This window comes from Sciurus carolinensis, unplaced genomic scaffold, assembly GCF_902686445.1.
Source record: "Sciurus carolinensis unplaced genomic scaffold, mSciCar1.2, whole genome shotgun sequence".
Classification (NCBI taxonomy): Eukaryota; Metazoa; Chordata; class Mammalia; order Rodentia; family Sciuridae; genus Sciurus; species Sciurus carolinensis.
Window position 1 is genome coordinate 6360 of NW_025920802.1, and position 15349 is coordinate 21708.

General features: G+C 42.1%; 1 pseudogene; it reads right to left on the reverse strand.

Annotated features, from left to right (window-relative positions):
• Positions 1-245: 245 nt before the first annotated feature.
• On the reverse strand, positions 246-14720 carry LOC124975899 (PDZ domain-containing protein 8-like; annotated as a pseudogene).
• Between the last annotated feature and the right edge of the window lie 629 nt (positions 14721-15349).

Sequence of the window (15349 nt, forward strand, 5' to 3'; positions counted from 1 at the left end):
TTAGTAAAAATAAATTCCCAGTATAAACCCCCAAAAAGTATAGCTATAAATGCAACCTGAAACAACCAATTATTAAACTGGTCATATTTTTACTGGAAAACAAACTTTCATTCCTGATCCTATACAAGTAAATAACTGGAGAAGCAGGCTGAGGTGCATTACAAGAGGACTGAAACATGGTTGTATCCATGGTACTTTGGATGCATCTTTTCCCCAATCATTTGAAAGTTGACACAGCCTGCTGGTTACACAGACTCAGATGGGCCAAGCAGATCATCTGAGATACTACTGAATGGCTGAGAGTCTATCAATTGGCTTAGTTCACTATCGAGGTCTTCTTCTTTATCATCTGTGTACTTGCTTATTTTTTGGCGTGCTGGTCTAAAGACAGACTTTCTAAAGTTTCAATATCTTCAATGCCTGCTCTATAGTGGATCATAAGAAGCATGAGAGCTTGTTGCCTTTCACCCAGTTTAGCCAAAGCAGCAGAAAGAAGTGATTTTTCCTTGAATCAGTTGTCTCTTTTTCTTCTTTAACAAGGGAATTATTGTGTTCCAACTCCTGATAAATTTCATTCTGTAATTATCCAACATGAACTCCAGCTTTTGAATCCTTTCCTCTGTAGGCAAGCACCTATAAAGATCACAGTCAATTTCTTTAACTGCAATGAAAACACTATCATTCAGGGGGCTGGGGAGATAGCTCAGTCATTAGAGTGCTTGCCTTGTAAGCACAAGGCCCTGGGTTCGATCCCCAGCACCCCCCCCCAAAAAACAAACAAACAAAAAAAAAAACTATCATCCAGCCCACCTTCCTTTCTCACTAACTTTATTCCTGAGCTGTTTCCCCCTTTGGAAGGACTGTTTGGGTCACAGACCTCTGTGTCACCACCTTCAATTTCTGGTGTGTTGGATTTGTGTTTTGGTGAAGGTTCTATGGGATCAGTTCCTGGTTCAGAAAAGTGAGTTTTAGAGACTTGACATAAATTAAGCAAACGAGAGCTTTTATTGATAATGTACCTTGTCAAACCTGCTGTTTTCTTAAGTGACTTGTTAGCTACGGCATCAACATGAGGAGACAGGCCCAAGAGGGGGTCCTGTCCTTCCAGCCTGAGGTCTTTTAGGGTTCAGTCTATTCGCCTCTCAATTGCTGCACAAAGAGGAGTCTCAGCTAGACACTTTTCTTGACATTTTTTTATGGCAAACATAAGCACAGAACATACACTGGGAAGCTGCTTTTGTCCAAACTTTTTTTTTTTTACAGTAATCACATCAAGTTGAGTGTTGGAACTGAGTATCCTGGAAACTATGTTTATTTTCTGATGAACCCATCTGTCCAACAAAGTGCTCCTCTTTAGGGAGGGTAGAAACTTCTTCAACCAAATGAACTTCTTTTTCTTTCTCTATATTAGTGACTACATGGTGGTCTGGTTCTCCTTCCTTCAAATATTTGAAGTGAATAGTAATGTCACCAAAGCAAAATTTGTCATTGAAGCCCTTTTGCATACTCAGATTGCATAATGCAGTTCTAGTGACCATAGCCTTAGGTGCAGGGGCTTCCAGCCTGAATTTTGAAAGGTATTCCATATTTGATGTGGCTAAGCATCCTAAAGCCACCTCTTCAGTTTTAAACTAATGTGCCCCAAACAGGTGAGACTCCCTAACTTGAAAGGATCCCTGCATCCAGTGCAACATTCAGGTATCTGTGGCAGGCTTCTATATCAAACCAACAGGATGCTCTGGTTCTTGTCCACTTTCCCAGCGTATTCCAATAAAGAATTTCTGATGATTCCCACATCTGATGGTCATACAAACTGTCTTTAGTAGGGCAGGAACTTTCTGAAGTAAAATCTTTAGTCGCTTCTTGCTTTGTAAACTGCTTGGATGTAGTCACATCTTCTATGTGATCCACAGTTTTTGCTTGCTTTTCAGATTTATCTGCAGGAGGAGGAAGAAGCACCTTCTCTGGCTTTTCAATAAGAATGTCTGGTTCTGCCTGATTTGGGGTGTCAGCAGAAGGCAAAGGAACTTTTAATTGTGGTCGTGGTGGCACATGTGGTTTGAAAGTGGATCCTTGGGTGGGTTTTGACACTTGTGCTGAGTCTAGTACCGCAGAAGTTTTTAGGGCTAGCGGTTTATTTCCTTCTTTGGATGGAATTTTTGGTGGCTGGTTACTTCCTGCAACTAATTTACTGTTTAAAACTGGGGATATAGCATCAAGAGGTTTAATAGTAAGTATTGTTGGAGTACATTTGGGACTGTGACTTAGTGCTCGTGCCTCATTGTTGAACTCGTTTTGTACTCTGACATCACTTGCCAAGTCTTCAGATTCAGAATCCAGCTCTCTATTTTCACCATCCACTGCCAGTCCTGCAGCTTCCTCTTCATAACTTGGTTGGCATGAGCTTGACGAAAAGTTTTCTTCCAACTGGCCAGAATTGCCTTGCAGCACAGTATCTTGATTACTGTGGCCAATGGGCCTTTCCTAGTACACAAGGACTCAGTTACCAGCCTGCTTGATAAACTTCAGCACTTGCAGTGTCCTTATTTTTTTACACCTCCAAAAGCAATGAGTCGAACTCCCTGCTGAAGATCTGCAACTGCAGCAGGTGAGTTTGGGGCCACAGTTTCAATTATGATATGCACGGCATATCCATCAGTTGACTGAACAAGGCAAAGTGTAAGTCCAACACTTTGTAAATTCCCTTTTATTAATTCAACCATCTTAATAGAACTCCTTTGCTTTTCTTCCCAAACTCCACTGCTCAACACAAGCATGCAATGTATAGTTGCTTCTGTTAGTTAGATGTAAAGGGGGCAGTTTTGGTTCGTCGATAACTCCCAGAAAAGATGCTCCGCAGATACAGGTCTCACACGAGGAACTTTTATTCAAGTGGACAAAACGTGTCCGCTCGGGGGAAAGGGGAAAGGGGAAAGGGAAAGAGAAGATGGCACACGGTTCTTTGTATTGGAATTTCGCGGGCTGGGAGGAACCAATCACGGAGGAGAATTATTACAGACTGACTGATGGACCAATGACATATTGGAACGTAATGTAGGGGGGGCAGGAAGGTTACAGCGACATAAGCCGGAAATTCCTGTGACGGGAAAGGTGGGCTTAACACAGATTTTACAGGTGATGCCTGTAGCGGGAGAGGAAAAGGTGGCTTTATACCTAACATTCCTCCATTTCCTTTTTTATAAAAAAATAAATTTTTTGGGGTACATGGATGAAGGTCAGTCTTCTGTAATTACTTCCTGCAGGGGTGTGGACGTAGAGCTGGTATCATTGTGACAGGGAGAACTGGAGACTTGATAGTTTCTCTGGAGGCACATCTGCAGCCAGGGTCCAATCCTGGAGGCACATCTGCAGCCAGGCTCCAATTTTTGTGAATTCCTGATATTTCTGCAATACAGGTTGATTAATTGACATGGAAGTAAAAGACAAGGGGTGGAAGAAACTGAGAAGTTGTTCCCATAACAAGACCTAGCAAAGCCTGGAGAGGACAGGCCTTCATTTGGGAGCTTCAACATTGTCTAGGTCATCAGGAATGTGAACACAAAATTTAGTACTAGCAACATAGATTAAGCCTATTTGTGTCTGTAGGCCTTAAACTGACTAAAAACAGAAATTCTGACTCTAGCAGTTTCTCTTGATAGTTACTATTATTTTTAAATGCCCAAGAATGGCTATACTTTGGTTTTAACTGATTTGCTAGGTGTTTAAGATCAAACTGGTCAAAGTGACCTGTTCCTGTCTGTTAAAGAGTCAGCTAAGTTTCCACAGGGGTAACTCATAGAGAACTTAAGAGCAGTTTCTTAGCTCCGTAGTGCAATTGGTTAGGCAGGGTCTTTTCGATGAGGTGACTTTCCTTGAAAGCACCAGGGATGTCTCCCTTTTTCTGTGACCCTCCTCTGCAGCAGATGCACTGAGTTGCTTTTTCTCTAGCAGTCTCATCAATCTCCTTGCTCAGGAGGTTGTGTGACCCAGAGTTGCAAAGCTTTTTGGAGAAGTCCTCTTATTCCCTGGGTTCAGGCTGACTTTGAGGGCAAGACCCAAATATGGAGTTTTTCTTGGCCTCTGTATTTAATTTCTATCTTTAAGTTTGATCTTAACCATCAAGCAAGTCAGTCTCACCAGTCATAAAGTAAGAGTACTGGGCTTTAGCTTTAATGTCTATAACTTTACAGTTATTTACCCCATTTTTTAAATTTGGGTTTACATTTTCTGTTCTATAGGTGATGGCTTACTATTCCAAGTTAACTTACGGTGTTCACTCTTGAAGCAGTACTTCTGCAAAATATTGATCAGGCAACAATTAGAGTTTACAAGGAAAATACAAAATAGAATTACCAACAGTAAAACATTCAGTTTGTGCAATAGCTATCTTGAATTTTGGCTGAGTCCCATTTTTGCTACTGCATATTACACTCTTTCTTAAATGTCATTTTACATATACCCTATTGATGACAGGTCTTATAACAGAATATTAAATGATAGGGTTACCATTACAGACAAGTTTAATTTGGAGAACAGCAGCTTGATAAATTTTCTGCTTTAAAGGCTTGCATACCTGGAAAATATGAACACATTTAATATACAAAGAATAATGTTTTTAAGTATGTTACTTCATGGAATAACCTTATAAATTAATTAGATGTCTCTAACAAACACATTTGAGTAATCCCAGACATGTTGACTCCAATTCTCTCATCTTATTGTAGAAAAACCAAGATATTAGACAAGTGTACCAATAGTATTTGCTGTCTCTTTTCTCTTGAAGAAAATTCCTAGAAAATTGATGTTAGACATTTTATAAACATTAATATTTTATTAGTTTGACCACTTGGAGACTTGTGAGTTAATTTTAAGGACATTTTACATTTATTAGTATACCCAATTTAAATTGAACCTCATTAAATCACGTGAATTAAAAATATTTGGATCTATTTTTAAAAATTTAATTTTTATGCACGCTTATATTTAACACAAAAGCAAAGGCCTTGTAATATTTATCTCCATTGCAATGTAGCAGATGTTCAAAAATAACTCGAGTTGGATAAAAAGAACTGATCAAAAATCATTAACCTAGGTCTGTAGGATCAAAATTGTGAGCTCAAAAATACAGCATTTAAGAAAAATAAAGTCCTGGAAGAAAAATGATAATGGTTATTAATTAAAGCATGAGAAAAAGAGAAGGAGAGAAAAGTTGAAAGGGAGAAAAGTATTCTGGGTTGTGGCCCAGGAGAAATTTAAAATGGACACTTTTTTTCCTTGGGCTTGAAACTGGTCTCCTACTGAGCCTTTCTACATTTACATTTCAATGTAACCCTTGACTGAGATCTGAATCTGAAAGGGGCTAATATGTTCTAGCAGAAACTTGATGCTTAGGACCTTTTAATTTCTTGAATCTGTAGGGAGAGCTAAGATAAGAAAGAAAAGTTTTGAAAATAAGGAATTAGCCAAGAGAATGTGTTCAGGTTTTACTCCCTCCATGTTAGCCTCCTCCAGTAAAGGAGCTAGAATGTGTGTATGAGACCGCATGGTTGGGGAACTTGGAAGGCTGAATGGAGGAGTGGAAGGAGAAACAGAATGAGGTGAACTCGGAAGGGAAAGAAAGGTTAAAAGGTGGGGGAGAAGCCAAGAGAGGTTTAGCAAGAAAGAAAGGAAAAACAAGAAGGGGAAAAGTTCCTTTCCATTCACCAGGTTGCCCATATATGTACTTAATTATAACTAGCATAATTAGGCATACAATTTTACTTAGTATAAAGCTAGAATTTAGGGTGTCATAAATAGACCATTCTGACTTACTATCTAAAGGACAATTTAGCTCTGATTCAGGGAATAGGTAAAGGGGTTTGAGATGATTTAATAAGCATCTCAGGGGCGAGTTTGCTGGGTTGGATGTTTTGAATTTCATGGTAAGCTGAGACCCACCTGGGTAGTGGATTTGGCGTCCCAGGCAACGAGAGGTTAAAAACAATGATTAGGTCATCACCCGAAATCACTGTTTAACTGGGCAAAAAGCCGAGAGAGAGTTTGAAGACCTGGCCAGGGTTTCGGGAGGGAGCTGCGAGAGGAGGGGGAGAAAAGCCGCAGAGCGGCGAGAGGGACTAGCAGCGGCAGAAGTGAGTAAACTTCAAACCCGAGAAAGAATCACAGCACCATAAAATTCAGACATCCACCCAACAACTAAGACAAATTATGAGGACCAAGGAGGTACCCCCACACCTCGGCAGTTGAGTGGCAGGAGCCACGAGGGGTGAAGCCGCAGGGCGGTGAGAGATGAAGCCACTGGGCGGGCAGCAAAAGGCTGCGAGCCGGCGGAAGGGAGCTGGGGACTGGCCGCTTTATAATAAGGAGGGGGCTGCAGTGGACTGCAGGTGGAGGTGAGGGTAGCCGAGATGTGTTTAAATGGTCAGGGGCCTGCCTAAGGGGAACTCACCAATTTTGGAGTCCGGTGTTGTATGCAGAAAACTGGGCATCCAGGTAAATGGAAGGTGAGCCTGAATCTGCGGGCGCAGGAGAAATCTGATGGGGTTCCGCTTGCTTAGTTAGCGGAAAAAAAACACCCATCCCGGGTTTTGGCACCAGATGTTAGTTAGATGTAAAGGGGGCAGTTTTGGTTCATCGATAACTCCCAGAAAAGACGCTCCGCAGATACAGGTCTCACATGAGGAACTTTTATTCAAGCGGACAAAACGTGTCCGCTTGGGGGAAAGGGTAAAGGTAAAGAGAAGATGGCACACGGTTCTTTGTATTGGAATTTCACGGGCTGGGAGGAACCAATCACGGAGGAGAATTATTACAGACTGACTGATTGACCAATGACATATTGGAACGTAATGTAGGAGGCAGGAGGGTTACAGCGACATAAGCCAGAAATTCCTGAAACGGGAAAGGCGGGCTTAACACAGATTTTACAGGTGATGCCTGTAGCGGGAGAGGAAAAGGTGGCTTTATACCTAACAGCTTCTCTATCATAGGATCCAAAAATGAGTAATCTGCTACATTCTAACTGAAAAGACCCCTGCCCACCAGCTCAGGCCTATTTTAAGAGAAAAAGAAAAATCATTAACAGGGCATGTTAAAGGAATTTATCTGAAGATTTAGTTAAGAAAGGGGCAGGATAATTGGGAAAGTCAGAGCATGTCTGAACTAATAGGAGCTGATATGCAGGAACTATAAAACTGTCCTGTAAAACTTCTGATACCAGATTCCTGACCAAGGACAGAGTAAATAGGATGAGATAACAAAGGACTGTAAATGACAAAGTAAAATTATGGCTTGTGAAGCGTGTTATCCTAAGTTCTGAGCCGCTCTGACCCCCCACCCCCCCAGGAAGGTTATCCTTAACAAGGTTCCTTCTCGGGCCTTCACAGATAAAATGAAAGAAGTCTGTGTTTATACATTCTTTACCATTTTTATGACCCGTGCTGCGGGCAATTAGGGAAAAACCTGTGTTTATGCAGGTGCGGAAGCGCGAGGCTGCGGGCAATTTGGGGAAGCCTGTGTCTCCACCTGTGTCTCTATCTATCATCCCCCTCTCCAGTTAAAGTAAATTTATGGCTTTTCCAAGGATGTCTAAATGCTGGATTCAAAATAACCAATAAAAAATCTGTTGCTTACCGCGCGTGAAAGCTGCCCCTTTACCCTATAAAAAACCTGTACCCCATAGCCCAGTGTGCCAGTTCACCGAAGCTCCGGCTGAGGTTTCGCTGAGCACCCGCAGGTGCCTGTGTAACATAACAATAAACTGCCTCTTGCTTTTGCAGCCAGTGATTACGTGAGTTCTGTCTTGGACAGGGGGTCTTAGGGTATTTCATTTGGAGGTTCCACCGAGATTTGTGTTCTTGCTGCCCCGAATCCCTGCCCGAGGAAATTCTGGAAGAACTACTGGGAGGTAAACTGGCCAGCTCGAGCTCATTGTCGTGTTTGTTTCGTGTCTCGTGTTTGTTTCTACGTCACTTGAGCACAGCATTTGTACAATCACGCGTGGTCACTTTGTACTTTGGGCAGCCCGAGGAGTTGATGAACTCAGACTTCTCCCCTGCCACCCTGGGAGACGTCCTAGGGGTCCTAGTGCCCGATTCATCGGGACTTGTATTTGGTCGGGGGGGCTACACTCCCCGACACCACTTGGTTCCTTCGGCTTGTGCCAAAGACGCGCAGCGTTTGTAATTTGTTGCTTGGCTGGAGGGGCTTGCGCTCCCCGATGCCGCTTGGTACTTTCGGTCTGTACCGAAGACGCGCAGCGTTTGTAATCTGTTGTCTTGTCTGCATTCTCTTGTGCTTGTGCTTGTTTCTTAATTTCCTTTTTACCAGCGAGACTGAAATGGGGCAATCCATGGTAACCCCCCTGAGTCTCACCCTCGACCATTGGCAAGACGTCCGGAACTGTGCCGGCAACTTGTCGGTCGAGGTCAAAAAGAAGAAGTGGGTAGCCCTCTGCACTCTGAATGGCCAACCTTCAACGTAGGCTGGCCCAAAGAAGGGTCTTTGCGACTCTGTTGCATTTGAGTGACTCTCACATCTGAGCAGCTTTTATGCTGCATTCTGGCGACTTGTCGCTTCTGGTTAACTCTTGGCCCCATTTGGGCATTGTGTTGTGCCTGGGCAACTCTTTGATATAATTGGAAATTGTTTGTTTTTATTGACAAAGTACCAGCTAGCCAATTTTTGATTTAGCGCGCTACGTGTCTGTCTGTTTGTGTATTGTACTATATGGTCTTTACTCTTGCCTTCTATTAAATTCTTCATTGTGTTAATCTGATCTTAGGCTTAGGGATACTCATTGCAGGGTACTTGACAGTCCTTCTCCTTGTTCCTGAGAGATTTGTTTACTCCAATCCCCCTAGGCAGAGAGCTCAGCAGCTCCATTCCTCAAAAGTAGTGAGAAATAATGTTTTGTGATCTTCTGCATTCAAACCTAACCTGATTTCTCAACCAGGAAGAAAAAGGGTTAAAAAGTCCTGGGTAATCCCCCCTCCCCTCTGCCTGGCCTTGCCAAAGCCTGCATTGGAATGTAAACTGCAGCAGTCTCAGCGGGAAGGGGGGGGTAACCTGAAGAAAAGAAAAAAAATGGTGTCCGTTTTAAACTTCTGGGCTGGTACACAGAACTAACTCATTTTCTAGGATTCTTCGTTTGTTTTGTTTTTCTCTAATGCTGTATTTTTGAGCTCATAATTTTGATCCTGCATACCTAGGTTAATGATTTTTTTTCTTTTTGATCAGTTTTATTTTTATTCAACTAGAGTTTTTGAACATCTGTTACATTGCAATGGAGATTCACCTATAAATTTAAAGTTACAAGGCCTTTGATTTTGTGTTATTTGTATGTCGTACTAATGTCATGTTTTGTCTGTATCAAAACTGAGCGCTCTTAAAATTAAAATTTAAAAATGGATCCAAATACTTTTATTCACGTGATTTAAAAGGGTTCAATTCAAATTGGGTAAACTAATGAAAGTAAAATGTCTTTGAAAATAACTCACAAGTCTCTAGGTGGTCAAGCAAATAAAATATTGATGTTAATAAAATGTCTAATATCAATTGTTCCTAGGACTTTTCTTCAACAGGAAAGAGACAGCAAATACTGTTCAGGACACTTGACTGCTTTCTTGGTTTTTACAGAACAAGTGAATTAGAGTTAACATGTATGGGATTACTCAAATGTGTTTGTTGGTGACATCTGATTAATTTGCAAAATTAAAATGCTCATTGTTAAATAACATCAGGTACTCTTAATTCCTCAAATTCCATGGGGTATCATACTTAAACCTTATTGATGTTTTCATAGGTTGGTAAATAAAAGGGTTTAAACTTTCTTTGTGTCATCACTAAACTAAAAACAAGGTTATTAAGAGTTATGTCCTAACAAGTGGAATTCTATATACAAAGGGTCCCAAAAGTTTCAACTGTGTTTCAATTAGAGTACTATAAACAACAAAATATTTAATCTTATTAAATAGAGCAATTTATCTAAATTCAGAAATTTCATAAGAGTTGTTTCAGAATGTGAACAAAAAGGAGTCAACAGATAGGAAAGAGAGAATAAAAGGTTCTGGGTTTGGAAATATATTTAATAAAAAGGAAAAAAATGTTTCTGGGTAAGAAAGTGCTTGTGTGATGAAATACATGAGGGTCTAAGTAAGTGCTAAGAAAGTCTGTGTGTAAGTAAAGGGCAAGTTTCAACAAGTCTGTGTGTAACTAAGTTGGTTGTGTGTATGTGAGACAGCTAAAGCTATTAAAGGTTTTTCCTAAGGTGAAATACTAATGTGTTGATATAAACCAAAGTTTAATCTACATGGTAAAATGACATGGTAAAATGGCAAGGATTTCTTAGAAACACTAATTTACTCTTAACTTTGTGTCTATTAAGTTTTATTCTTTAAAACAATTAGTCTTAAAAATTGGGGTTTATACAATTATGGTTAAACAACTGTTAGAGTATTGTACTATGTTACAGAGTCTAAATTTTTCTTTAAAAACTAAATTTGGTAAAATAAAAGTGTCAAGGTAATTGTGAAGTGGTCACTAGTTGTATATTAAATGTGTTCATATTTTCCAGGTATACAAGCTTTTAAAGCAGGGAATTTATCCAGCTGCTATTCTCCAGATTAAACTTGTCTGTAATGGTAATTTTAAACTTATAAAGAGTAAATTTTATTGGGGATTTATTTCTATCATTTAATGTTCTATTTGTTACTTTTTACACTGAGATAAAGAATTTCAAATGTAGATGTATTTCTAAACATTAGAGCCTGACTTGTTTAAAGGTTAATTTTGTGATACATGAAAATATTTTGCCACTTTGACACACAAAAGGAAAGTTAAAAGCTCTCTCAGCCTTTCTTTGATTCATGTTTTAGATACAATGTTAAATTGTGTTAATTATAAAGTTTATATAAAACTCAGGAAACAGTATATGTAGACTACTTCATGATATTTAAGGAGGAAGCAAAGATCAACATCAGAATTAGAACACTTAAGATCTGTAAAGAGCCACGCCTTACCTGAGATAAGGCTCTGCCTCCCACCTTAGTGCATGTTAGAGTGACTCCAAAATAAGTCAGACTTCAGCTTATTTAAAGTTATAATCAAAAGATTGGTTTTTGTTGTAAAATTACTATGATCTCAAATAGGGAATATAATGTGGTTCTCAGTCAAAATTCAAGATAGCTATTATACAAGCAGAATATGTTTTTACTCTTGCTAATTTCATTTTGTGAAACTGTTACCTGTTAATGTTTTGCAGAAGTAGCTGCTTCAAGAACAGGCAACCTAGGTAACTTGTGATAATAAGCCATCACCTAACAGATAGTGGTAACAGATACCAGAACAGATAGTAGTAACTTCCAGTACTAATGCAGACTCCAGTTAGATAAAAGGGTAAATAACTGTAAAGTTATGGACATTAAAGTTAAAGCCCAGTACTCTTACTTTATGACTGGTGAAACTGGCTTGCTGGATGATTAAGATCAAACTTAGAGATTGGAATTAAATACAGAAGGCAAGATAGGCCAGTATTTGGATCTTTTGTCCTCAGTCAGCCTGAACCCACGAACAAGAGAACTTCTCTAAGGAGCTTTGCAACTCTGTGTCACACAACCTCCTGATCAAGGAGATTGTTGAGACTAGAGGATGAGAATCGCTCAGTGCATCTGCTGCAGAGGAGGGACATGGAAAAAGGGAGACATCCCTTAATGCTTCCAAAGGAAGTCACCTCATCAAGGAGACCCTGCCTAACCAATGGCACTGGTGGAGCTAATAAGCTGCTCTTAAGTTCTCTACAAGTGGACCCTGTGGGAACTCAGCTGACTCTTTAACAAGACAGGAACCAGGTCAATTTGACCAACTTGATCTTAGACACCCAGCAAAACAGTTAAAACCAAAATATAACCATTCTTGGGCATTTAAGAGAAATAACAGTTAAATGTAACTTAAGATGTACACTTGTGTTAGTCCACTAGAATAAAAACTGGAAGCTACAAATGAAAGAAAGATTCTTCAACAAATGTGCCTGATAACTATCAAGAGAAACTGCCAGAGTCAGAAGTTTTTAGTCAGTTTAAGGCCTGCAGACCTTCCTAAGCTATACAGGTAGACTTGATCTATTTTTGCTCGTATGATTACCTAGCCCTAAGTAACAGAAGTATAGAGCTCTCTACTAAACACAGGTTATACCATTAAAGGGATATTTTACAAAATCAGATGACATTAAGTAGCTTAACTATATTTTTTGGGATATCTATGACATTAAGAGTTAAATGTTGTGTTTACATTCCTGATAACCTGGACAATGTTAAAGTTCCCAAATAAAGGCCTTGTCCATTCCAGCCTTTGCTAGGTCTAGTTATGGGAACAATTTCTCAGTTCTTCCACCTCCTGGTGAGAGATTGACTTCTGTCATTTTCATGATACTCAGTGGCATGCTCCAGATGCTGCAACATTTACTTTGTACTAATTTCATTTCAGTACTCATGTCTTTTTGTTCTTCTATCATAGAAGCACCCACCCCCAGATGCAGCTTCGAAGCAGCCAGAACGACCGACGCCCCCTTTTCCTTACTTCTACCTTGGACCCCTCGATTGACCCGATTTAAAAAAAAAAAAAAAAAAAAGGAACTCCAAACTGCTTGCCCCTCGCTGCCCCCTTTAAAGCAGTTGGGAGTTCCTATAGCTAAAGGGGGGAGAGAACTGAAGAACAAAAGAGACTTTAACCTATAAAAGATGTAGGGTGCGCTCACTTCTTGGGACTTTTAGAATATCAGCCGTGGCCCCCTTCTCCCTGCCGGGAGAAGTCTGTATTATTCCCTTTAAACAATCCAAACTATGGTCCTTACTCAACAGTACCAAATGATTAAACAAACTGATGAATGCTCTCCATAACTGGGGCGGAATGAACAAATGGATATAAGATTCTATCCATGATAAAGAAAAAGGGGGGAATGAAAAGACCCCTGCCCCACCAGCTCAGGCCTATTTTAAGAGAAAAAGAAAAATCATTAACGGGGCATGTTAAAGGAATTTATCTGAAGATTTAGTTAAGAAAGGGGCAGGATAATTGGGAAAGTCAGAGCATGTCTGAACTAATAGGAGCTGATATGCAGGAACTATAAAACTGTCCTGTAAAACTTCTGATACCAGATTCCTGACCAAGGACAGAGTAAATAGGATGAGATAACAAAGGACTGTAAATGACAAAGTAAAATTATGGCTTGTGAAGCGTGTTATCCTAAGTTCTGAGCCGCTCTGACCCCCCCGCCCAGGAAGGTTATCCTTAACAAGGTTCCTTCTCAGGCCTTCACAGATAAAATGAAAGAAGTCTGTGTTTATACATTCTTTACCATTTTTATGACCCGTGCTGCGGGCAATTAGGGAAAAACCTGTGTTTATGCAGGTGCGGAAGCGCGAGGCTGCGGGCAATTTGGGGAAGCCTGTGTCTCCGCCTGTGTCTCTATCTATCATCCCCCTCTCCAGTTAAAGTAAATTTATGGCTTTTCCAAGGATGTCTAAATGCTGGATTCAAAATAACCAATAAGAAATCTGTTGCTTACCGCGCGTGAAAGCTGCCCCTTTACCCTATAAAAAACCTGTACCCCATAGCCCAGTGTGCCAGTTCACCGAAGCTCCGGCTGAGGTTTCGCTGAGCACCCGCAGGTGCCTGTGTAACATAACAATAAACTGCCTCTTGCTTTTGCAGCCAGTGATTACGTGAGTTCTTCCTTGGACAGGGGGTCTTAGGGTCTTTCATAACAAGGTCACCTTAAGACATCCTTCAGTAAGTGCCCATTGTTGTATACGGATATGCTCTTCATCTTCTTCAAATTCTTGCAAGGTATGGTATGGAAAAAAAGGCTTAAACCTGATCTTGTAATTGGGCAGCGTGTGCTTGCACTTGATGATTTTATTAAGCTGGTTGACGGTGATGGAGGTGAGCTGGGGCATGGGCTGCCCTTCAAACTGAGAGCGCACCTTGAAGTCAATCAGCGGTTCCTCCACGAAGGAGAAGAACCAGTGGGTGAAGGGCACGCGGGTTAGCGCGAAGCGCAGCCTCCCCACCACTAGCGACAGTTTGACGAACAGGTAGGCGGACTTGCCGAAGACCAGGTCCACGTTGATGGCCAGGAGGAAGCCCCCTTGTACTCCACCTCCGCCTGGAAGGTCAGCTCCTTGGGGCAGGCGGCGGGCAGCGCCTCCCCCTCGGGGCCGTCAGGCTCCCCAGTGGCCGAGGGCACCACAGGCCTCAGGAGCCGGATGGTCTTGACGAAGGGCATGTCTCACCCAGGAACACATCCCACAGGCTCAGCCCCTCCAGCAGGCGCCCGCCGTCTTGGTCTGCAGCAGCTCCTCGAACTCCACCTTGATCTTCTTGGTGACCCAGCAGCGGGTCAGCGCGGTGTCCTGCAGCTCCGGGAACAGGAACAGGATGGGCCTTGAGAAAGTAGCAGGTCTCCCGCGTCGGCGGGGTGGGGGCCTTGGGGCCGGGGTCGCGCAGCCCTCAGCCCCGCAGGAGTGCTCCTCAGCCCCACCGCCGCCACAGAGGTGCTGCAGCAGGACAGGCCGGCACCAGCTCCATGTAGCGGATGCCGTCGCCCGCGCGGGTCGCCTCGTCCGCCGGCAGCTCGGGCTGCCTGCGACCCAGCAGCAGGACCTGGGCGTGCAGCGTGAGGAAGGAGCCCAGCACCGCCACGCCAGAATCATGAGCAGCAGCCCCATCCCGCCCCGCCGCCCCCGCTGCCTCCATGTTGAGGACGTGGGGCGGCGGGGTCGGGGCGAGTGGCTCCCGGGGCCTCGTCCGGGACTCGGCCCGAGTGCTGAGGCGCCGGAGCTGCAGTGACCCGCGCCTCCTCAGACTCTCCAGAGGCCGCCTGGCGGCGGAGGCCTTAAATATCATTTTGATGTGTTGGGCACTGAAGTCAGGTCTGATTCAGTTCACTAACCTGTTTTCCTTTCCTCTTTTCACACATTATTCTGACTTCTGCTTCACCAAGTATAATTTATGTCCTTCATTTTTTAATGTGAGGCCATTGCTGCAGGCTTCACAGAATCATGTAGCATAGGTTTTCACCTTCCCGAGGCATTTCTTCATCAAAATAGAACACAAATTGAAAATACAGTGTGGGGCTCCTGAATGGTCAGTGTAACAAATGGAATTTCTTTTTGTTAATCTATAAACAGGTTTGTGAAATAACCAGGTTGGCGTTTGCCACAGAGGTGATTAGATAACCGTATCATACAGCATTTTTGTCACTTGTCAAATCAGTTCCTCTATTGAGATCTCCCTGAAGTGATGATTGTCTAGCTACAATACTGGACTTACAGAAATCAGTTCTTCTTAAAACCAT